General features: G+C 32.8%; 1 protein-coding gene across 6 annotated transcripts in view; it reads left to right on the top strand.

Moving 5' to 3' along the window:
• The window catches only part of LOC130902217 (CUGBP Elav-like family member 4), a 1,507,660-nt gene that overhangs the window by 982,883 nt on the left and 500,438 nt on the right, over positions 1-24,339 (top strand). Inside the window, exon 1 of one of the 6 annotated variants that reach the window (XM_057814159.1) lies at positions 3,623-3,686. The exons of the other annotated variants lie outside the window; for them this stretch is intronic. The gene's annotated coding sequence lies outside the window, so the exon portion shown is untranslated. Of the gene's footprint in view, positions 1-3,622; positions 3,687-24,339 lie in introns of those variants that run through there. 6 annotated transcript variants of the gene reach the window in all.

Below are 24,339 nucleotides of genomic sequence, written 5' to 3'. Positions count from 1 at the left end.
TATTTTTTCTAGGAGTTACATATTTTATGATAAAAAAACAGAAGTAAACGTCAGTTTTGAAGTAGGCCAACTTTGAGGCAAAAAGGAAGAAATATTAATTCTAAATTATTGCAAAATCTTAGAGAAGATAATATAAGTATCGGAGGTGAATTTCGATCAAGTTTTAAAAACTCTTCAAAAATGTCAATCACAGATTTAAAAAATCTGTTATGTTTTATTTGCCCGATCATTAGCAATAGCAGACACTCTATCTCAGTATTGGAACGTTTTGCCACCACACTGAGGTTCCTAGCAACAGGAAATTCGTACCATAGTTCAATGTGTTGATTCAAAGTTTCTTCGGTACCATCTATATCAAAAATTGTGCCAGAACTATGTAACGCACTGATTGAAGTATATGGTTAATTTTTGTAGTCATCAATTAGGTCGGAAGTTTCTTCATTTGTCAGTGATTTTTTAATAGTATTCTAGAAATGCTTATACCTATTTGTAGGTGTATTTTTATATAATAGAACAAATTGCTCACTTCGGACATTGGGATTTGTTCCCTTCACGCACCAAATAAGACTGCCATTGAATCACAAGAAAAACATTATCAAACTGGTTCTAATTCCTAGCACGTTTACACCAAGCTGACAAACATTCCTAGAACACGTGGATTCTTTGAAGTTACTTACATTCGCCTGGACACTGTATTGTCCGTAAAAACTCTACTCGCGTACTAACAAGTTGAGAGCCCTCTTCAACTTTTGTGTCAACCTGCGTACTACGCGTGGTTTATTCACTAACTTTTTGCAAACGCATTTGAATTTAGTTTTAGTTTTGTCTTTGTTGTACTTCGTTTATTATTTGACAGTCGATAGACCTGCATCCTAGTAAATGGCTTCATTGGTTGTGACCCATGGGACTCTTAGTATTATTCGAAGAGATTTGGATTGAAATATCTGTATAATTTCAATATTTGGATATGGACCTGCTCTCCTTAATTCTATGGGACACGACTTGTTTTGATATGGTGTTGTAAATGAATATTCTACTTTCATTTTTCATATAGTAGCCAGTATATGATCCTCAAATTTTTGCCCATTTGGTGTCTATTAAAGGTGATGTATATGAACGCACTGGAATTGATTTGATTTCCATTGCATTATGAAAAAGTCAAATTTAGAAAATATTCTGAAGAATTTTGTCTCATCATCCATTGAATTGTTGCTGTAATATCTACTTCAGTCCTATCACCGTACCATAAGTGAATAATTCCTATTGAATGTTATGAAGTTAATGCTGCAATATAGAAGATTCTGCTCTTAATCTTATTTTTAGTGACAGTTAATCGGAGTCCTAAATGTAATAAAATTTCGACTACATTTTTTACGGAATGATTTTCCATCATTAATTTCAGCAGCTTGCTCGTCAGGTACATTTCTTAGGCGAATTTAGGTACAAATTCTCTAATCATATCTCATTAAAACAAAATACTGAAAGAAAGGAATTTTCTTTATGTGGTCATCCAATTTGTGACAATTTATATAGTTTCAAGGTACAGTCAGGTAACTGAGTATTAATGGTCTGCTGGTCTTGTCTGCTGCTTAAAATAATGATTATCCGATCAATTCTAAGTATTGCAGCTAATTTCACCATGGAATAGAGAGTTGAATCTCCTTATTGCACATAGGTTTCGTATCATAATAAGATAACTACGACAGACCCTTGGTAAATATTCTTAAAAGTAGAAATTGAAAATAGCAATTCGCTTATTGTGATTATAAAAATTTTCCCCTAAACGATGTATTGTTGATTTGCTTGTCACCAATTGAAAAACTTGTTTTAAAAACTGATTGGAATTGATAGTTTTATCAATTCAACAATAACATATCCACTTTTTACAACATCTAGTACATAAGGCGATTATTATTATTAAGAATGTCTCAATTCATTGTTTCGTTCCCTAATAACAAATCATCTACACTGTAGTATTTTAGGTCGATTTTCTGGCGATTCTTTGAAAATTGCCGTGTATCTGTAGATGAAATTGTAGCTCCTTGCGTGCGGGGCATATCCACAAATTTAATACGTTTACAATAAGTTTGTGCACGGTATATAGTTGTGACTCTCAGAATACTTCGACTGAGTTATTACTAAAAATTTAAGTAAATATATCAACTTCATTTGTATAACAGCTAGGGGGAGTAGCCGTTCCAAACTCTTCTCAGTTTTAAAGCGAATCGATTTTTTGAAGGTGCTGAGCCCAAATCTGGTCGAGTAATTCGTTATAAACAATTGATTTGTATATAAAGCTATATCTCTTGAACAAAGAGATATATAAAAGAAGAATTCAATTGGAAAGATTTATTTTAAGAAGATCTAAAAAAAAGATTGTTACATTTTTTTGAAAAAAATCAATAGTTAAGTAGTTATCGTCAATATAAATCGAAATTATTATAGAATTGACTTTTTCTCACTTTATTCGTCATTACTTGGTTTAACTCTGATGGCACAGTTCAAAATCTCCAAAACTTTACAACAAAGGGTCGAACACATAATTGAAAGTGGTCAAGATGTTCGTAGTGATTAGCACTTTAAGCTGCTATAAGGTGAATCTCATTTTTTTTAAATTTATAAACCCTTAAAACGCCTTTTTTCAGGAAAATTTGTAATGTAAACTTTTTAACAGATGATATTTAAAAGTTTCGCCACACCTACTTCTGAAGCTTATGCGTTTAAAATAATCTGCTTTAAATCTTTCTACGTCATGTAGGAATCAAGTGATGACCGATAAAGTGAGAAAAAACGTCAATTTTGCAATAATTTTCCATTATATTGACGATAACTTCTCAACTATTGATTTTTTACAAATGGTGAAATCTGAACATAAACATTCAGTTCCTTTATAAGACACTTCGATCTATAGTAAATGAAGAGTTTTGGGACGTACCGTCGCCGGTCTTATTATAGGATGTTGCGCCAAGTTCTGTTGAGGGATATTATTAGCGAAAATGTTATTCTGAATAGAAAAGTTACCGCTTTCTTGTGATTCTTGCGATTCGTCTGTTAATACACCCTAAATAATATATAAACATATAATTAAGATTGTAATTGATAAATTTTTTGAGATACTTTAAATATATCTTCAACGTCTTTGCTATTTATGTTCGATATTTGTGTGAACCTTTTTTGTAGATCTTCTTAATATAAATATTTTTTAATTGAATATTTTTTTCATATCTCTCTTTGTTCAAGAGTTATAGCTTTATCAAAATATAGGAAAACGCTCTAAAACTGAGGGGAGTGTGAACGGATACGGGACCCCCTCTTAGATGCCGTACTATATAGAGAGAGATTTATTGAAATTTGAAGGGAAATCACTTTCTATTGGCATACTCACTATAATAAAAACTACATAAAGGAATTTATATCGTCACTATAACGATATTAAGAATATACACATTGAACATTGGCTCAGTAAGAATCTAAATTTTGAATAAATATGTTTATGATTATTGCATAAATAATATGGAAAATTCTTATCGGTTATTGTCAAGTTGCTTCGTTTGTCAGTTTCAAGTATAGACCCCATAATATATTGTATCAAGGAGAAGTAAATCCTTTTTTTCTTTTTCAGGTAAGTTATCTACTCAACTCACTCTCATATTTGATATTTGGAGCCTCATCACACACATTTATTGGTGAGTAAAACGTTGTATTAAAATGCTTAAAAAGATTTTATGGTATTGATGACCATCTTGTGTGAAGAATATTTGATCAAACATAGCTCTTTTAATTTTTTGTTTGAAAGAGTTAATGCTAATGGAAAGCAAATAAGTGAATAAAGTTCTAATGACGAGTCCTTGATTAGATATGAATATTTCTCCAAATCTTGATAATAACAATATTTTTAGCAAGTTCACATATTGTATTATTCTATTTTCCATTTGATTGTTGGGCTTTTCTTTAATCATTCATCTATAAAAGCAAAAATTACTGTAACACGATGAATCAGGTATCGGAAGTTCATTCTCAGACATCGGTTGTGAGGAGAGGTAACAGATATTGAGTACTTGTGCATAAAAAAACAGACAATTGATTCTGTTTTTCACGTTCTGATATTAACGCAAGGGAGGATAGTTATTTTACGCAATGCGTTCACAGACACAAAACATCTTAATTTTTAATATGACTGTCTTCCAGGATACTTTTCGAAATTTTATCTCCACAACTATAATTTAAATGAAGTCCATGATACAAATTCATGCGCTAAAAACCAATTACTGGTCTCCACTTTACTTCATATACATGGTGCATTACTGACAAAAGATATGGAGGGAAGTGAATCGTCTTCAGCTCAAGTAATCGAGAATATCGCATTGTTCTGGAGATGTGTAACTTCAACAATTTACATCAAATATTTATTATATCTCCAATACGGGACCATGTATAAACACGACCACATCGTACGGATTATATCAAAGCTGAACCAGGAAGAGGAGATTGAATTGACTAGTCAACTTTCTTGATATGAATCCATTTGGAATGTCATTATTAGAGCTGTTCACAATCTAGTTAACCCATCTTAGATTGCGGATAAGTTAGTAGAAGCCATGTAAGAGAATTGAAATGATGTTTCATCATAAACTATTGATTGTTTAATAAATTGAGTACAAAGGGGGATGTGTTATCAATTATTATATATACAAGTCCACCATAATTCATTATTTTCTATCAATTCAATGTATCTGTTTGTTAAACTAATAAATTCAGTAGAGAAAACTATTTCTGAAATAAGAATATATATATATATATATATATATATATATATATATATATATATATATATATATATATATATATATTTAGGGCTAATAATTTATATTTATTTTTCAAGACGACCAAAAACGTGATTTAACAATTCTTCAATGACTTGAGTAGTGTAAATATTATGGTCAATTTTTTGTTTTAACACTTGTACGTCTCTCAGAATTAAACTTTTCCACACATAACCAGATGTATTATTCTCAAATAATATGGAAATAGTGAAATCTTACTTGAATTGTGAGATATGGCAGCACTGTTTGACATTTTTGTTGGTGAACACACTCAGAATGTGTTGTCATACGTATGCTATTTGAGTTCTGTACAGATACTCGAAACATTTATCTTGATTAAAAAATGGAATTAAATCACGAACACATAAATATTGTCGTGAATGAAACCGATAGCAGTGAGCCGATCAATTTGCTTGAACCTTTGAAAATTTAGCTCTATCTGAAGACAACATGTTTCCCTGGTTTACCAAATTCCTTAGTGGTCGCACTTCACAACAGGATGAATTTTGTAAATGTCGTCCAAAATTGGCTGTTATTCCAGAAAACATCAATGCTGTGCGTAAACTGATATTGCAAGATTGTTATGGAACATACCGAAAGATTGAGGCGTACTTGAGCATCCACATCCACAATATGTTCAGTATTGCATGAACATTTGGCCGTCAAAGAGATTTGCTCGTGCTATATACCGCATAATTCGCCAATCGCTCTAAAATTGCTCGTGTCGGTTGGTGCTAAGATATGATGAAGAAATTCAGTGGCAGTGCTCAAAAAGACGTCTTTAAGATCATGACAGGTGACTAATCATAGATATATGCATATAAACCCGAAATTTAACAATAATCGAGTGTATGGGCCTTTCAAAACGAACCAAATCCAACAAAAGTTGTTCGCGTCAGAAACCCTTCGAAGCAAATGGTTCCTTTTTTGGAATAACTGGACATGTTGCGACAGATCCATTATAGCAACGTAAAGTGGTACATCGGCATTTGTTTGCCAGAAAATCAGAAATCAGGACAGCTAATCGCAGAAGACATTCTCCACCACGACAATACGAGCTCTCATACATAATTTCAAACTAAAACGTTTCTGAACAGTCAAAATATCGAAATAGTAGGTGATCCCCAGTAAAGTACTTGTTTGGCATTCAATGATTTCGGCCTATTTCCCCATTTAAAAAATAAATTGCGAGGGCAACGTTTGGTGTTACTAGTGACAACTGAAAGTAAATATGTATATGATGGAAAAGTCTAGCTTAACAATGTATTCAATAAGATTATTGGTGATATAATTTTAACCTATCCTTGACAAATATAGTGATCAAAGCATCGAATAATACTATTGGGACGGCCAGAAGTTACCTATTTACCTGAAAAAACATTCATCAGGTACCATGTGTTCAAGTGAATAATTAAACTAGAACCAATAGTTCTTTACCAATAAAGATGATTAGAAGAATCATAAATCGAAATCACTTAATTAGCACAAATATTCTTTTGATAGTAAATATGGTAAGGAGCAGAAATAAACAATTGAACAAACAACTGTTTTTAGACGTATGGGAACGCCGAAAAATCGACTCTTAAGTTCATCTCTTCTGTTTATTTGAATTCTATTTTTTTAGTTACACAATAAAAAAACTATCATATTCTAATTTATTACCAGTAGAATTGACTGTAGAGGATGAATTTCAGGGAAAACTTATAATGAGGATAATAAGCAGAACTGCGAAATAATTCTAATGAGTCATGAAGAACAAACAGAACAAACTCTCTCCACAAATAATGAAATAATGATATCAAATAATGAAACATTGAATGAGTAACTTGATTGGTGTCATAGAAACCTCCAATACAACAATACATATCTGAGGAGTGGAAAAGAGTAAGGAATGATGCTCTGATATCAATATTTTTCTTGTGCTGTAAATTAAAATAGATACAGATAACCTTTCACTTAAGGTCCATTCCGACTATAATCAGATTAGTTTCACTATTAATTTGTGGAAAAAAGCAAGCAACATGATATTATCCACAATTCATAAATTATTCATGAAATCTCAATTTATTTTAATATACTTTAATATACTAGTGAATAAAAAATTCGAAAAAGATATTAAGGAAGTACAGTATATAAGTCATAGCATCATACAGATAACAGTAGAGCTGGCCAACGAAAGAACACACCTACTAAGTATATATGCACCGGATGTAAGCAAACCGAAAGAAGAAAGGGAAGCTTTTTTTGATGCCTTGCAAGCTACGTTAGACAAAATAACCAGTAAAGACAAAGTGTTTATTATGGGCGACTTTAACTCAAGAATTGGAAACACAGTTATCCCAGGAATCATGCATAGTTTCAACGAAGAAGCAGTGAATGATAACGGAGATATATTGATAGATGTATGCGCCCTCAACGAATTACGTATCAACAACACATATTTTGATCAAAAGGAACAACAAAAGTACACCTTCGCTAACACGAGAGGCCAAAAATCAACTATTGACTACATAATTACAAACAGGAAAGTCCACCCCTCCCAGATACTTGACGTACGGGTATTAACATCGGCAAATATCGGCACACAACACGGTTTAGTATTGTGTATATACCGCGTATCCCACATAATAAAGAAAAGAAAAACACCCAACTACGTATCGAAATTTAATATAGAGTCGCTTAAGGATGAAAGCATTAAATACCTCTATCAAAACAGACTCCGCGAAAAAATTGTCCAAAACCCTATAAAAGAAACCGACAACGTAGAAGCCGCCTGGGAGAAACTAAAGAATAACATAAAGAACAGCGCAAAGGAATCCCTAGGAGAAAGAACAATAGACACGAATAGAACACACAATAAACCCTGGTTCACTCTAGAAATTAAGGAACTGGCAAATGAAAAAAAGAAAGCGTACATAAAATACATTACCAATAGAACACAGGAAGAATACGAAGTCTATAAAAGAGTGAGAAATAGAACAACCAACACAATAAAAGAACTTAAAAAAACATACTGGGAAAATTTCTCAGTGGAAATGGAACATGATTTGTACGGAGGCCAGAAAAAAATATGGAACATGATACGAAAAAGGAAGAAACCAATCAACGAGGAGGTAGTGATAAATGTTATAAATCAGGAAACATGGGCAGCACATTTTGAGATCCTATATGATAAAAACGGAAGCAGGGACGAAGAAGAAGTCGCAAACCCGCCATCCCCAAACGAACAGGAAGAAACCATCACATTAGAAGAAGTACAAACAACCATAAAGAAACTAAAGAATAGAAAATCACCAGGTACAGACAATATCCAAAATGAACTACTGAAGAACGGGGGCCCAGAAATTGAAAAAGAATTAATAAAACTGTACAATAAAATAGAAAGAACTGGAGTAATACCCGAAGAATGGAGAACTAGTATAACTATACCTATATACAAGAAAGGTTTAAAATCAGATCCGAAGAATTACAGAGGCATAACGCTACTTAGTAGTGTGTTAAAGTTATTTACCAAGATACTTACAAATAAGATAACTGCTAAGGTAGGCATCTCAGAAGAACAACAAGGCTTCCGCCCAAACAGATCCACTATAGACGCAATATTTATATTACGCCAGTTGATAGAGAAATCCATAGAATACAATAAACCCATGTACACATGTTTCGTAGATCTAAAGTAAGCATTCGATAGAGTAAAACTTAACGATGTAATCCACCGACTAAACCAAAAAGGCGTCAAGAAGCATTATACAAATCTAGTAAGGCAACTTAACATCAACACCAAAACAAGAATAAAAACAGACTGTGGGCTAACAAGAGAACTCAAAGTCTCATCCGGCATAAGACAGGGAGATAGCCTCAGCCCATGCCTTTTCAACGTAATAATGGACCAAATAATTAAGAGCGTAAACGAAGTTAATGCAGGATTCGAAACGAATAACCGTCGCCTAAGAATCCTTTGCTACGCAGATGACGCTATACTTATAGCTGAAAATGAAGACGATCTACAACGCCTCCTTCATAAATTTAACCTGACGACACAGAGACTTAACATGCAAATCTCATGCGAGAAAACACAAAGCATGGTAATATCCAAAGACCCAATAAGATGCAAGTTGGTAGTAAATGAGCGCATTATAGAGCAAGTAATGAATTTCAACTACTTGGGCGTAGAAACAACGAGCAGCAGAAACATAACGGACGAGGTAGATAAGCAGATCAAGAAAGCAACTAGAATATCGGGATATTTACGGGACATTATATGGAGAAATAAATATATGAGCATAGAAAGTAAGACGCGAATCTACAAGACCTGTATCAGACCCATACTAACCTATGCCGCAGAAACAAGGGCAGACACAACACAAACAAAGAGAAAAATGAGAACAGCAGAGATGAAGATATTACGAACAATAAAGGGTACCACACTCCACGATAGAATACACAACACAGATACCTTAAGAGAACTGGGAGTACAAGATGTCGTTAGATGGGTAAGAGCAAGACGCCGACAATGGAGAGACCATGTAGAACGAATGGCTCCAGAACGGATTGCCAAATGGGCCAAAACACAGAAACCAGACACAAGACGCCCAATCGGTAGGCCCCCAAAACGCTGGTACGATAGCTGGACATCAGCGTCACAAGAGGGCAGATGATAGACCTGACAGGACCTCGTCCTACTTCAAGAAGAAGAAGAAGAAAGAAATACTTTTACTTTTATAATAGAGCTATATTGAAAAATTTTGTTGAAATTGCTTTCTGGTCATGGATAAATAGTTTCAATTTGCGAGTTGCTTCCTCAAGAATATTTTCAATGAAATAAACATATAAAAAAGAACAGAATTTTTCGATACATAATATTTTAATAGTGATTATAAATTTCAAAATAATCATACACAGATGTTTCACATTAGTATCAAATGCACCTATGAAAAGCATCACTTTTACCTGTTAATTAATTTTCGAATATTGATGGAATGATATTCATTATTATAACAATTCTGCACCTAGATCAAATTTATCAACTTTAGAATTTATGTTATCTAAAGCAATGTGAAGATCCATTCAAAAATACCCATCATTATGAAAATGGTACATTATGTTTTTTTCTATTCTCTTTCAACCTATAAATTTGTTAATTCAAATAAAGGGCCTCGGCTTATAAATGTTCATCTGTTAACATCTACAGAAGAATTATTTCATTGTAAAAGAATTAACTCCCAAATCTCTATAAAACTCAGATACAAAGCGAAAAGCGTTTCCAGAGAAAAAATTACTATCGAATATCGATTCTCCATTCCCTAAGAGGCAGAATCCTCGTTTAAGCTCCTTGATTTACTAGACCGCTGACTTTGGCTAAGAAAGGAACTTACTAAAGGTTTTATTACCCTAAGAACTTTCGTTTAGAACAAATGGGTTTTACACTTTTCAAAGGGGATAAACTAATTGAATTTGGAGGGTTTTTAGGTGGAGTAGTATGAATTTTCGGTTAGCGAGGCTTCCAGATGGGATGAATGACAAACATTATTTTTTATTTTTATATAAAATCAGCAATAATTGAGAAGCAGTGTACCAAAACTTCAGAGGCGAGGCGTACAGGTCAAAATATTAGAACTAATATAAATTTTTGTTATTATAGCCCCGTGAAGACCTCTGGAATTTTCTGAATAATAGGAGTTTTTTTAAATTGATGCGATGAATAAAAGTGTATTAGACGAATGAAAATCCTAAGAATGCTCAAATTCCATAATATCAATACAGGTGTTCTGTATGACATTTTATTTCGTTCTTATGATCAAACTTACTTTTTTTGCTCGAATATCTGTTGACCTTGCCACACCTATTAACTAATTTTAATTATTATTACCTCTGGCATCACTAGCACATGTCTTGTTTTTTCCTAGAAAGTGTGCACTTAAAATAAGAATTCATTTCTACTAAACTATTGGAATTCTATATTTCAAGCATTTATATGTTTTGTTTCAAAGTATCTATTTCGTCTTCTTGCAGTGGAATTGGAGATACTCAGTATTTTCAATCTGATCTATCTATCTACTCCTTTTACAAAATTCAGGTTTATGCTCTGGAGTTCCGTAGTCCTTTAATCTAGAAATGTGAATAGAGTTCTCGTCCTCTACGTACGTTGCACTTTCTGTTAATCCCAGGGTTTTTACGTGTTCATTGGGGAAACAACGCACTAAAAAGACTCCTATTAGAATCAACACACCTTCGCTGATTAAAATCTGATTGCATCTCTCAACACCTGAAGGCTGCTCCAATAACTGCTTTGATTCCTATTAACTGTTCTTCCTAGTGTTTTCTCTAATATACTGTAGCCGATTTCAGATCCTATAAACGGTTTATAGTATTTTCGAAAATTTCTGTGTTTTTCCATTTCCTTCTCATTTAGTGTATCTAAGAACCCATTGAAGAGCAACTTCATTTTGCTCAACTAGCTCATTCTTATAACAGATTGAATTTTATGACATTGAAGCATGAAGTTATAATGGCTACAGTTGAACTGGTCACATTTTCCAACTGTATATTTTTTTGTTTCAAATATACTTGGTGTATTTCCCAAACTTTCAGAGTATTTGGTTCTGAGTCCGTACAGTCCTACTCTAGTATTATCTGCTGCAAACTCAACTGTATATCATTTGATAGCATTTCCGTTTATTTTTTTTATGGTGTTCTCATTCTATTTGCTTCCACAGCTTAATATTGAGGTAAATTTTTCCTCAAAGCAAAACTCGGTATTCCATCCCTAAGTATATCTTAGATTTGATCCTTTTTTGAGAAAAGTCTTGGTCTATCTCTGGTAATTTCCTTATGATATATGGAGAAATAGAAGATTCAGAACTACTTCAAGACACTCATTCTAGTGGTGAATACATCAGATCTAGTGTCCTAAACTAATGTCCCATACGTCTAATCAACATCTGTAGACATATATTTTTAGCACAAGTATTTTCTGCTTAAAGATAATTTAGCAAGTTACTTTCAAATTTTTTTTCAATAGCTGCTGTTTCCTCTTAGTTAATTATATATAATTTGTCCACTAGTCACAATGCTCTGAACTTGCTACTGATGTTTTCATTGCTCCCAAAATTCAGTATTTTTGTATAAATTATCTTTCATAGCTCTATTTTTAGCCTTATTTTTCCTTTTTTTTTGTTATCAAAAACTTTATTTTGAATCACACTTTCCATATTCTAACGAACTAAATTTTTCAAAGAAATATCGATGATTTCAAAAAATCCAATTTAATAATGGTTATTAGTAGAGCCCAATAAAACATTTTGTAGTTGCGAAAGGACTACGATAAACATCGAGTATCGTCGCTAGCAGATGGAAATTCGTGGATCGAAAGGCACTCAATTAGAATCGCCGTCGTACACAAACACAAGGGGCGTCTAATGGATCAGATGGAGCGGTCATGATTGCCCCTAATTAGTTGCTCGTTCTGTTTACTGTGGAGAGGTCTCCGCTGACCTGTGTATACTGAACCAGTGAAGATCAGAGAAAGGTATATCGCACATAACTTGTAAATGGAAGCAAATAATGTCGAGTAACAAATAGGAAACGCTCAAGATTTGATTAATTCGTTTTTAATATTGAAAGGAGATCTGATGGAAATTCCTATTTTGTTTATGACTCACAAACACGAGTTTTATATTTTAAATCTATCGATTACAAGTATTGATCTCTGATAAAATGTAGATCATGTTGCATTATTCCAATTCTTAATATTATTATTCGCATTCTATTTTTTTCTTTGAATCCATTGGTTTAACAAAAATTGAGATCAATAAAGCTTCAAAATATACAATCTAATTTCTTTCCAGTCTTTGATGTGAGGAAATTTTGTTATTATAGAAAATGATTTCATATCCACTATACTCTCCACATGTGAAAACTACAACTGTTGTTTTTATCTGATATCTTCCACTATATTTAGTTTCCAATATATACTCTATTCTCTTTATCTTGCTCTCTATTTCTATAACCTCCAAAATTTTCTTACTTTCAAAATCAGACCTCTCAAATATGAAATTCAATATCACTAAGGATACCGTTGAGCAACTAATTGCCTTTCTCCCCTGTGCATTTCGGTCCCTCTTTGCTTCATCCAACGATCCATTGTTTGATAGTTTGAACACCATATATTTGTATAATATAATCTCATAATTGATATTATTATAGCTTATATCCTTGTAAAATTATAACAGTATTTCTTATTTATTATTCATAAACTTAGGATGTGAAGATTGCCTTCATTTAGTGGTAAACCTATAGTCCTATAATACGGTGATGAAGAATACAGTGACAAGTAGCTTCTTTGCTCAAATACTAGTTGGAAGGGAATGTCCCTTCATATAGAAGTTTTAAATGCTTTTATCAGTGCATTATTTATATTCACTGCTTTTAATGCATGCCATTATCTGTTGAATGGTATACTGTCATTTTCTTCTATCTACGGAGATTAGGAGATGCAATTTTTTATTTTAGGCTATTTTTTAATAGCTTAGTAAGAGTCAGCGTGTTGATCTTAAAATTCGGGTTCCTCCTACTTCTGTTTCCATTTCTTACTACTCTGTTTGATTTTTTGCTTCTATGATCTTGCAATATACAGAATATGTTCGCTACTGTAATGTCACGATAATTACCTCATCATCTTTCTGTAGATAATAGTTAGTTAACTCATCTTCCATTGTTTCGGTATTTGTTCTTTACTTATACAAATTTAGAAAAAGTAGTTGACCTGTCTAGATAATTCATTCTCATATTTTGTCTTTATCTTCTTTCTCTTCGTAATTTTAATTACCGGTTTTTTTGTTATAGGAACCTTATTTCAAGTTAGCTCATCAATGTTCTTTTCGGCTTAAAGTTCGTGAAGTTAATTTGACACTCCTTAAAACTTTATTCCATCAAAAGTAACAGTCTAACTATAACACTATTAATACATTAACTTCACTAGATATAACATCTATCACTGGTCGATTGTGAGGTCATAAATAACTCTAGAACATTGTAGAAACTACTGTCAAGATACGACAACTTAAAGATATCTGGAACAATATTTGAACAACAGTTGCCGAATAATAGATGCAGTTATCTACCATATGCTAAAGTTTTAATTTATTATGATCGGCGCCGACAGGTAGTGAGCGGCTGTCTACGCAACTCCATAATATGCAAATTGGATTTAGCTTTCATATATGTTATGATCGTGAAGAAAAGAGACCTAGTGGATAAGAATAAGAGCTATCGTTACACAACAAGCGAAAATCAAATCATGTAAAATGACAATGACGCCATAAGAGTAGTTCTTGATCATACCGAAGAGATTTTCAAGGTATTAAGCTTCAAACACAAACAATTTATTTAGTTCTACTCTGAGATGTTCATCTCTGGCTGATATTTTATTGTCGTTCTTCGATATTTTCTTGGAAATCCGAGATGGTGTTTCAGTATTTTTTGCGATGTCTTCAATGTGGTAAAAATTTTATGGAATCGTTATATATCTCATCTATTGGTATATGCTTATTCCATAACTTCACAGCAAAATTTATGTACAATTCTTTTTCGTAAAAAAGTGGTGGAGCAGAGAAATTTCCTGAATATGACAAGAAATCAACGGAATCTATTTGCAACATTTATCTAATTGTACAACTCATCTTGTTTATTGTATTGGCTTCCTTATAACAACTGGATAAGCTTCAAACGTTTAAAGTTTTTTCCGGTAAAAATTTTTTTTCATTATGTATATTTTTAGAGAAATTTTTTTTTACATCATTTTAAATCGGTACATACTTGTAATTAGATCTACGAATTATTTTAATTCGCATACAAACATATTTCTGATAATGAGTATTAAATGCAAAATAATTTCAACTTAATAATTTAATGAAATTAATTGAATCGATCTAAAAAAATTTGGTAACAAAGAGGCGAGATTATGTAACCGCAAACTCTACTCATGATAACTAGAGAATAGAAATAAAATATTTTAACGTTTCATATCTATATTTTCTAGACAAATATATTCAATAAATTGCTACCACAAAGTGAAAAAGAAACTACATTGAACATTTTGAAACTTGACGTTGTCATTACTTTGATAGAATATTTTATTATTCAAAAGTAACACAATTCTTCTTTGAAATATGAATATTTGCTGTCCACAATAACGCCTCCAATTTAATCAATCATACAGAAGCTTGAACCCTCAAACTGACATTCTCGAATCAAAAAAATTTATTCATGTAATGTTACCCTTTTTATTTATGAAAAAAAGAAAAGCTAACTCTGAAATTGTTTCTTCAATAACATACATTTTTTTCGTCTCAGATGTTTTGTTTCATTTACCATGAATATCAAACTATACGAGGTACAGTAATTAGATAACGACACTGATGGTACTATTGAAGAAGTACATCTGCAACAAACGCCGACAACTGACATCTGTTATCTTCGGTCATCGTTTAGCATTAGTTTCTATTTCAAATATAACTCTCATTATTTTGTAAAAAGTATATGGCAGTGAATTTTTTCAAACCGTTTGAGAAAACATACTTAATCATAAATCAATATCCAGAATAAACATAGGTACTTTCTAAAATTGTAGAAATTGATAAAAAATTCTGGGTGGTGGAAATTACGCCAAATCAATTACCTGGCCTACGGTTGTCACGAATGTCGTTTCAAATTCACTTAATAGGTACACCTAAATTTACAGGTACAGTACAGATTAGGTTAGGCTAGATTAGTTCAGGTTAGGATAGATTAACCCTTTGTGATATTGAAATTAGTACTCACAATGCTGTTCAAACTCTTTGTAATGATATTGAAATAACAGGATATACGTTCCACCTTGCAAAATTTTGGTGGAGAAAAATACAGAATTTAGGACTTAGGAAAAATTTGAGTTGATACCTAACTGACAGTTGTATACTTCAATTTTCTTTACTTCATCGAAATATTTTCATAATACCTATCTATTTAATTTTTTTCTGTTCTAAAGAATCAACCTTAAATATTGCCGAGTTCACACGTACAAATATTGCATCCCAAATTTCTCTGGCCGAATTTACCATACCAAAAAGTCATCTATCTGTTATGTGACCAAATTCACTACCACCCGAAAAATTCGCACGGCAAATTCAACATAATTTGCTATAAGTGTTCGCTAAATATGTATCTGAAATTTCGATAACAGGAAAAATGAAAGAAGTGATATTGTGAATTATATCCAGAATGACCCAAATCATACGCCTTATTCGCCGGATCTTACACCACATTATTTCTATCTATTTCTCAGTCTGAAAGAAACGAGATTTGATTCCAATTGATGTTATAAAAGAGAAAGCGGCTCATGTTCTGTAGAACCTAATAAGAGAAGACTTCCTGCATTGCTTCAAAACAATGGAAGATTAGTATACGATGCCGTGGCGACATAAGTAAAATTGAATCAATACAAAATGGAATATTTCACAGTGATATTCTAGTTATTTCACATACCTCGTACTATTTTTTATACAGCAAGGACAACAACACAGATTTGTTACAAAATTTGATTTCAGTATTGGGTAATTTGTAACCTGCTACTTCGACACTGTACTGTTTGTGTATATGTCACCTTTGTCAAGCATATTACATAAATCAAAGCCGTGTTAAGTCCTTGGTTATCTTATCATCCCCGATTAATCTAATGAAGTATTTAACAGATATTCCAACATTAGCAAGTATGTTGCAACGGGTACGGACATGTATTTGGTTAAATATATATCTACTGATGTGTGGTTAACATGTTAATGTACGTCTGGCTAAATCAACAAGATCAACTATATTGGTTTTCGTTGTTTAAATCATGTTCGCAATTATTGTTATTGCTTTCCATTAGTTTGTTTTAATCACATTACTTCGATGAAATGTTAATATACGTGGAAAATAACATTATAAATCAAAATACATTATTTTGTATACTACTAAGTGAAAAATACTATTTTTCAATAGGATGATGAAAAATGGAACTTCTAACTGATTAAACGTATCGGTTTGAATATCATGACTCCATAACTATAGCTTAAGTTAATGAGCTAGTTGTGTGAGATGTGAATTTTACGATGGACTGCGTAACGTCAAATATATTCCGAAGATTCTGAACAAGCGTTAAATCAAGAGTATGAGTATACCAGGTCTAACAATTATATGATGAGACTAATTATTATGCTGCGCTTGTGGTAACCCATTTTATCGAGAAACGCGTCGTAAATATTTCTGCGCAAAACTAGGCGATTCAGCTGCAAAAACTTACGGCAGAGTATTGAAAGTATTTGACGATGTATCCATGCATCGTTCCAAAGTGTTGCCTTGGCATAAAATATTCCAGGTGAGCTGTGAAAGAGTGGAGGACTGAAAAAAACTACTTTGAATTTCGTTAACTTAAGATTATTTGAAACAAGCAAAATAACGCTACGCTGCTCCATCGCATGATCATGGGAACAAAACGAAGCGCTGCAGTCTACAGTGGATATTCTCAAAAGATTCTCGACCAAAAGTCTAAAGTGAAAACCATGATCATCTACTCCGTTGAAGGCTGCTAGTGGTCCATGAGAAGTGCGAAGTATTTGATGTTGAGTGTGGAGTAGTTTTCAGCCTCAAAAAAGAGACCGGTGTTACAACGGTGAACTAAGGCGCAAGATCTATCACTCTGCCTCTTATTTATGTTTTTCAAAATGGAACGCTTCATAAAAGGAATGCTTTTTAAATCTTGAGGAGGTATCAATAACTTTCACAAGTGGAACTGCTGGAAGCTGGAATATAGAACTTTCAGAATTACTACAAAGACTAGAAAGGTCGCCAGAGTCGTTATATTAGTGCGAAAGATAATTATTTTGTGGGAAATTATTTGTGACCGAATAATTTCATAATATAATTGTCACAGCATCAATTTCATCATATAATTGTTAGAGCTCGTATACATACGTATGACGTACATAAAAATAGTTATTTTTCTTCTCCCTAGATTGCAAACGATGCTTATCGATATTTTGTACTCAGCAGTATGTATAAATATGAAAGCAGAACTAGATTCTACTCTAAGTGAGACTGCTCCTTCATTATCAACAGTGAAATATTGGGTAGCAGAGTAAAAACGGGGCCGTACGACCTACGGAAAGCAACATCGCACTGGTCGACCTAATTAGGTAAAAGAAATGCTGAAAAAAATCCACAAAGCGGTACTGAATGATCGTCGACTGAAAGTGCGCGAGCTATCAGACATAGTAGGCATTTCAAAAAGTGCGATACATCGCATATTGATAAGATAGAATTTGGACATGAGAAAGCTGTGCGCGAGATGGGTGCCGCGTTAACTCACGATGTTTTCATCAAGTATTTGGCAATTTTTCCCAAAAATAAAGCCGAAATTTTGCGCCGTTTCATGGATGAACCGTGGGTCCATCACTTCACACCCGAAACAAAAAAACAATCAAAAACTACGGATTGTAAAGGTAGAACCGGCTCCAAAGGAGGCAAAGACCGTTCCACCTGGCGGCAAGGTCGTGACGTCGATTTCTTGGGATGGGGTGAGATAATTTCCATTGAATATCTTGAAAAGTGAAAACCACCAACGTCGATTATTACGCGAGCTTATTGCAATGTTTAAGTAAAGAACTTAAGCAAAAACGATCGCATTTGGCTAAGAAGAAAGTGTTGTTTCATCAAGATAATGTACCAGCTCACACATTCTTATTGGAATGGCCAAAATTAATGGAATAAAGTTTTAGCTGCTACCTCTTACAACAAATTCGCCAGATTCACACCCTCGTATTATTTTCTATTCCTCGACTTGAAAAAATGGCCCGTTGGCTAAAGACTTTCCAAGATGATGACATATATTTGTTGGTAAAGGTTTTAATGATAACAAGAATTGCTGGAGACGATCTGGTGAGCTCTGAGCAATATGAAAATGGACAATGAAGTCATAATATTTATTACTTCTGATTTAAAAAATTGGCACGTCAATTGGAAGAATGAAAATGAAATATAAGGGGATAGGAATAAGAAGAAAAGACTGCCAGGAAGACCAAAAAATAGATGAGATGAAATTATACTGGATACGTATAGTCTAAGGAAACGTGACTAGAGCATGCAGATGTGGGACACAATGAAATGTAAAACAGTAGTCGGCGGTACGAAAACATGTGATAATTAGTACCTAAAAATATAGTGATGAAATATGGTCTTCCCACAAAATACAGGATGACTATAAGAATGTCTCTAATTCCAAAATATTTTGAGATCACATTGTTTTGACATATAGGATTCCGTATAATTAATTTTTATACTCCATCCTTTGTGCAATATCAAAATAGAAAGAGCTCAGACTGTCGAAATAAACTCAATATCCAATATCTTATTGAAATTGATTAACTTATGAATTATGAAATAATAGGGAAAGACATTTCATTTAAATTGATGAAAAACAGGAAAATATCCATACAGATTTCGTAAATAGAGTACATAATTCTAACAATTGTACTATTTATATTCATATTATTGATATAACTCAAATTTTAACGATTTCTTAAAGATCCTGATTTTTCTGTAATAATAATTTTATCACCATACTCCAACTTTAATCGCATTTTAATGGTTCTGTTATCTATTTTTGACTTCTACAAATACTTTTCAATTCGTGTAATGTGAATTGGCAACTATTGTTATTTTCAATATACTTAAATATTTCTCTCATCGCAATATTTGTGGCTGCATCTTGAGAACAACCGACTTCACCACTAGTGGTCGGTTTCAAAAAAGAATAGTAGCAATCGTTATGATACTTAGCCTCGGTATTGACTAAATCATATTGAAATTCAATTCGAGCAGCAACAGCTTTGGCTACATCATCATAACGTACATCACTTTAAAAATCTTACGTCGGTACTGCAGTGCTTTTTTCTTCTCCAACTCTTTATTTAATTCATTGCCGCAAAATAAACAACATTGATTGAGTTTCACTTACTCGTGCTCTAGTACGAGGAGGACTTATTTTTGATGAACCAGCTTCTTCTTCTTGGCGTCGTCTTTTCACGGCATCAAAGCTACTTTTTCGAGTATAATTTTTTCGACACTACACATGAATTTTTACAGATATTCGGTCTTTCAGGTACTCCGAAAATTCATCACCTCTTTCAATACTTACAAGAATTAATGCTTTTATGCCGCAATCAACAGCAACAACTCCACTTTCAGTCAAAGGTGGACTACAAATAAAGCATAATTGCGACTTTTTTTAAAAAAACAATAAAATGCACAAACTTTTTTACAAAATATAAGCGATAGCCACGAGTTGTCACTACGAAAGAATGCTTACGACTAACAGTATTTTGTTGAGTATGAGACCTTTGAAACGGAGCAGGTATAAGAGCATCGCCACGCTGACAATTGAATGGAAGACATGAGATGTTATTTAACGCCATGCAACTAAGTGAAATTGGGAGCGGAGTTTTTGACGTTCATTTATATTCTACGAATCTTATAATTTGTATTGTTCAAAATGTATATAAAAGTACATTAACGTGCATATTACGAATAAAATATTTTTTTCAATTCTTTCAGCCGCTATATCACGGAAATAACAATACTATGAAAAAAAGTGTGAATACATTTTTTATAGATAATCGGATGATCTACAATTTTTGTCTGAACTATTTTTACTGCAAAACTCACCATTTAGCTGAAAAACGCGAAAACCCTATTTTTGCAAACTTTCACCATCAATAAATTTTTTTGCACAAGGGAGATTGATGAGGACTCCTCACAATTCATTAATAATAGTATTCTGATCATTCATACGAATTTTTAGCTCTACAGGAATTTTTGTAACCTTCAAAGTCTTATTTGACTGGACTATTAGTATGATGTTGTTGGTGAAATAAAAACTTGAAGGAACTTAATGAATATAGGGTGTTTTTTTGGTATAAAATACATTATTCTCATGGTATGAAATATTACCACCCAAAGGTGACGAGTGGACTTTCACTATATTGTAAACGGTAATCGGTAATTGTTATTTACATTCCTCAAAAGTATGGAGGAGAGAAAAAAGTAACATTATGAGTTTTAATTGTCACTTGCTTGATTTTTAGGAGGGATATTCATGGTGGTTCTTCTTAAATATACTTGTAAAATTAGAATCAGTTGTTTCAAAATGATCCCAGTCCAAATCTCATGTTAATTTTATGTATGTTATTTTCAGCCATAATTGTCTCCTATGGTTGTAGGATACCGGAATTGAGCTCAGAATAGCTGCTACTTGATGAGATTATTTCTAATATCACATGCAAATAACGAACAGAATTTATTTTCGAAAGTGGTACACCTGTTCGATATAATTCGTACAATGTTACCATTAGATTCGATCAAACTTTAAAACTATATTCTTCATATCTAATAATTATATTAAGTACACAATTGCAGTTTAAACTAATTGGAAAAGGAACATATCTGCGTTCGGTTGAATGAATTTTCTAATAATCTATCTAAATTTAATTGTATGCAGGGCCCTCGACGATGATTCATTAATGTTCTACCCATATCATGTAGAGCTCTAGAACAAAGTTTGAATTACCATAAAGTCAATTTTGTATACTACCATGCAACGTCTGTAACAACTATTACATAATTATCATCGTGTAAAGGTTCTTAGAATTAGATTAAAAATCAAATATAAGATTAGAATTTGCACCAAATGAACTATAGACATATAATAACATTTAATTTGTGATGGAATATATGTCGAATTTTACTGTTACTGGGGAATAACAAAATACAATATAATTAATTCCAACAACCATCATCTGAAAATTGGAGTTACATCAAACATTAAACAACAAAAAATATATAAAGAGGCGATTAGGCAAATGATTATGGGCTTATTAACTCCAATGACTACGAAAAGGTCAAGAAATCTTTACATTCATCACTGTACAAAAAAAGCGAATCCGAGACAGCGGTAGTTGGAAAAGTAGATATTATCAGAAAAAATCCAAATTATTAAACTGAACTACACAACATACCGCTATCATCAGTTTTATCGTTATATCCAAAGCAATGTATTAGGAAGGTAAACTAGCAAGTTGAGTGTTTCTGAATTGCTTAAATGATATTATTTCTAGTCATCGGGGATCTCATTGCACTAATTACAATAACAAATAGGAAGACGCTTGTGTCAATTGTTGAATATGAGCAAACTAGAAAGGTGTTGCTTCAGAAATCCTCTAGCTATCTCCTATATAAGTCCTCTAATCGGCTTCATTCACTTACTGTAGTTCTCACAAAAAAAGATCACAATGCTACAAAATTCAACTTGAGTCAGTCACCTCGAAACTCGCCACTAACCAGCATCTTCAAAAAGTTCAGCTAGATCACTTTTAACACTAGTGTTTGCATATTTCTATGAATCCAGCTATATAATATATATAATAAGGTTTTAATATCCTGCTTTGATAACATCCAAACCCCAAACTTCCTCAAACAAAATCTAACAAACCTCTTGAAATTCGAAAATTATCCTTTACATTCCAAATTCCTTGCATTGTTGAATTTTCATTGCAGTTCAGAAACTCATCCATTCACCCTCTCTTTTCTCTATAGGAATTTCGATGTTTTCATTGCCTTCCAGTTCTTCTTATCATAGGGAACGCTCAATCCCTCTAACTTTCAACTAAACTTTTCCACTCATTGCTGCGTTTTTTTTGGTTTTCCTTTCAAACTAGTGAGCTCGTTACGTGCCTACTCAATCTAGCTGCTCAAATACAAAATTAAAATTCAACATGAATTTCAGTATCTCGTAACGTACCTATTTGAACAAGCGACATATACTTAATGCCGTATTGCATAAAATTCAACGTATCAACGTAAGTGAGAAGAATTTAAAAACAATAACAGTAGTCTTTTCGATACACTACCATCTCAATGAACACCTGTAAATGCTAGCGATAGCAGAGAACACAATGTGCAGATTCTACTACGTAGAGGATGAAACTTCTATCTACATTTTCTGAGAGTATTAGAGCCTACGGAACTCCAGAGAATTACACCTTTGAGCTTATGAAATAGAAGATGTAGAGCTAGAGCTATCGCACATCCTGTGAAAGGTGGGATTAATACATAAGCTGTGAACACTGAGCACCAGTACTACAGAAAAAATAAGGCACACAAAACATCCTTCGAATCTCAGTGTATATGATTCCCCAAAAATTATACATATTCACATTGCATATAATTAACACAATCAAAATTATAGCAACTCAAGCCTTGTAAAGGAATAGTTTTTACCTAGGTTTTGACATGCCAAAATATAAGAAAGTATTTTGGAATTCCTATAAAATACCCGTTTTCGGTTTGACAACTTGTAATATGCAGTATCCTTTATTGAAAAGCCAATATAGTAAGTTCCCAGGAATCGACGTCAACGACCAGCCTAACCAGCAGGTGTGGTTGGTAATACGAACGCCATTATGGAAATGTCACAGGAACGTGATGGATACGATGGTTATTGACGACTGAAAACCACAAAGCTGTATCTATCATCATAATTGCAGATCCGGACTGAACATGCGAAAAATCGAAAAAGGGAATATCGAGTGTATGTATCGACTGATTAATAGAGTATCATGGCAACTATTCCCATGAAATAAACTGCTAAAGAATGTCAACTTCGATATATGTAGTTCATAATAAGAAGGAAACATATTTTTTCTATAATAAATCCGTAGTGATGGTCCTATAGAATACAAATTCTGATTTGTTAATATAATTAGTAACAAATATAATATTCTATATTATTCAAAGAAGATATATTTGTTTTGTATGATGGTAAATATAGTACTACTGATTATGCTTCGTATTCAGAGAGAAATATCCTTGTTTGTGGGTTTTGTCTAAACAAAAATACCTTATTCAGACCCATAAACAACCATTTATTACTTATTCCCTCATATTTACTTGTGTATTTGCAGCAATACATCCCCACACTTTCATTTTATTTACCATTTCATTGTTTCCTTGGTATTGGTACAGCTTGATTTTTTTTTGGTCAAGCAGATCTGGTTTGGTTTGAACGTGTACTCAATCATTTCAATGTTTCATAGCCAACAAATGCTCCCTAAAGTACTAACAACCAAAATATTTGATTTTGACTAAGAGTTTTTACATTGCGTGGATTGATTGCAGAGCTATAATCACTGTTGCACTATTATCAATTCAAATAATTACTCCCACCTCGGATGTTTTGAGCTCATTTACAAAAGCTATAATAATATAATAATAATAATAACAGTTTTATTACTAATATTTAAAAATCATTAACGAGTAATTCATAAAATGTGGAAGGAACTGAAAAAATTTCAGATAATGATTGATTTAGTTTTGGAGAATGCTTGCTCACAAGCACGAAAATATTAAAGGGAACAAAAAAATAAATTAAGGTTCCAAACAAATTGAA

Source organism: Diorhabda carinulata, chromosome X, assembly GCF_026250575.1.
Source record: "Diorhabda carinulata isolate Delta chromosome X, icDioCari1.1, whole genome shotgun sequence".
Lineage (NCBI taxonomy): Eukaryota > Metazoa > Arthropoda > Insecta > Coleoptera > Chrysomelidae > Diorhabda > Diorhabda carinulata.
The sequence above is the reverse complement of the archived record's forward strand: the minus strand, read 5'-3'. Positions and strand labels throughout refer to the sequence as shown.